We start from the raw sequence: 2,741 nt of genomic DNA, 5'->3' as shown, positions 1-2,741 counted from the left end.
TCTACCATGAAGCTATTAGAATTAATAAAGAAATTCAGTAGCATAGCAGGTTATAAAGTCAATACCCAAAAGTCAATAGCATTCCTGTACACAGACAACAAACACACTGAGAGGGAAATTAGAGAATACCTTTTACAATAGCACTGAAGAAAATGAAATACCGTGGAATTAATCTAACTAAAGAATCAAAGATCTTTTCAAGAAAAATTACAGTACTCTGAAAAAAGAGATCATAGAGGATTTCAGAAAATGGAAAGATATTCTCTGCTCCTGGATAGGAAGAACCAAGATTGTGAAGATGGCCATACTCCCAAAATTGCTGTACATATTTCATGTAATCCCTATCAGATTACCACCAACATACCGCACATTGCTAGAGAAATCATTCCTAAAGTTATTTGGATTCAGAAAACCTAGAAAAGCAAAGGCAATCCTGGGCAATAAAGAGAAGACAGGAGGCATTAGAATTCCTGACTTGAAATTATACTACAAGCCTACTGTGATAACGTGAGTATGGTAGTGGCAACAAAATAGACCTGAGGATCAATGGAGTAGATTAGAAGATGCTGAAGCCCCTACGAACACACTCAGCCATGTTATCTGACAAAGTGGCCAAACATACTCAGTGGAAGAAAGATAGCCTCTTCAACAAATGGTGCTGGAAAAACTGGCTCTCTACATGCTGAAAACTAAAACTTGTCCCAGGTATATCACCATGCACTAAGCTAAAGTCAAAATGTATTAAAGATGTAAACATTAAAGCAGAGACTAAATCTGGAAGAGAAAGTAGGTTGCAGTCTTGAAGACAAGGGTAGGCAAAGAGTTCATGAACAAAAATGAAATCCTATGGGAAGCAGTTGAAAAAATTAACAACTGGGACCTGCTCTTACTGAGAAGTTTTGCACATCAAAAGAAATTACCAACAAAGTGAAAAGACAACTCACAAATTTGGAAAAAATCATGACAAATTAGTACTCAGACAAAGGTCTGCTCTAGAATTTATAAAGAACTAAAAACTACTAGGCCCCAAACTTAAAGACCCAGTGCAGAAATGGGCATCTGAGATGAACACACACTTCTCAGAGGATGAAATTAAAGAAGCGAATAAATATATGAAAAAATGTTCCACATCACTAGCCATCTGTAAAATGCAAATTAAAACAACATTGAGATATCATCTCACCCCAGAAAGAATTGGTATCATAAAGAAATCAACAACAAATGTTGGAGAGGCTGTGGGGAAAAAGGAACTCTTCTCCACTGCTGGTGGGAATGTAAACTGGTGCAACCGTTATGGAAATCAGTATGGAGACTCCTTAGAAAACTTGGACTGGAAATCTCATTTAAACCAGCTAATCCTCTACTGGTAATCTTCCCGGTGGACATGAAAACATCATATTATAGGGATTATTGTTTGCCTATGTTTATAGCAGCACAATTTGTGATAGCCAAATCTTGGAAACAACCAAAATACCCATCACCTGAAGAATGGTTGAAAAAGATGTGGTATTTTTACATAATGGAGTATTACTCAAGTATAAAGAATAAGAAACTCGAAACTTTTATATTGAAGTGGATGCCACTTGAATATATACTTATAAGTGAATTAAACCAGGCAAAGATGTGTAAATATCATATAGTTTCCCTAGTATAAGAACTCAAGAGAAGAAATACAAATAGAAAGGTATAATACAATTAAAAAGAAAGCAGGAACTGAAGGACTAACTAATTAGGAGAGGGAAAGGAGATGTAGAAAACATTACAGTGAGAAGCCACAGTTATATGTACAAGATGGGTAAGGCAATGATCCTGAGAATCTCCAGAAGATTTTTGAATCTAGCAGTTAATTGGAAAGATTCTCACTCTGACTATATATACTGATACCTGTGAAATAAGCAACTGCACTGAAGATGGTAATCTGTAATAGTAATTTCATGCTTGGAGTGCCTGTCATTCTGGTCTTCTGAATACGGGCTGCTGGTCATGACATGCCAGTTGCTGCTGTACTATCTCTCAGGTAGATAATTGTTCTAGAAAAGGTGGTGAATGAAGGCAGGAGACAGGAGAAGGAATGTTGTGAGACTGTCCTCCAAGGTTGTTTATGGTTAGATTTTTGGGCTTATATGTAAACCTAAGAATTATATAATTTTTTATGCCTATTTTTAAAAATATATTCTAAGTTTTAAATGTTTTTTCATCATATTCTGTAGGGACTTAAAGTTCAACATATCAATACTCAATGAAAAAGAACTGTTCCATGTTATCCCTAAGATGTTTGATATCCAGACAGATAATGAGCTTAAGCTTAACAGCGTAGGTTGTATGGTAATAATAATAAACTCCTCTTCTGGAGGGTTAACAACTGAAGTTTGCAGACCAAAATTAGAGCAAAAGGAGGGCTGCAAGGAAAGCCAACATTTTGGACCTAGCCTTCTGAGGTCAATTAAGACTCATGACATATGAGAACTTGTACTGTAATGTCATGTAACTTGGTAGTGTCCCAAATTTTCTGATCAAGTTAATTGTGGGCTAAAGAGGGAAGTGATCATAGATGTAGAATGTGCCTAAGGAGAGTCACATGGAGAGAACACATTCTCTCAGGCTTTCACAGAGAGCACATTGGCTAAGCAATGGCTGTGACTCATTCACATGGCTGACACTGACAAAGGTTCTACAACCTGAGGTACAGGATCTCAGGATATATCCTGAGGGGATTTCACTGACCTTATCAGACCCAAAAG

This window comes from Octodon degus, unplaced genomic scaffold, assembly GCF_000260255.1.
Source record: "Octodon degus isolate 3935 unplaced genomic scaffold, OctDeg1.0 scaffold00295, whole genome shotgun sequence".
NCBI lineage: Eukaryota > Metazoa > Chordata > Mammalia > Rodentia > Octodontidae > Octodon > Octodon degus.
Note: the sequence above shows the minus strand (reverse complement) of the source record.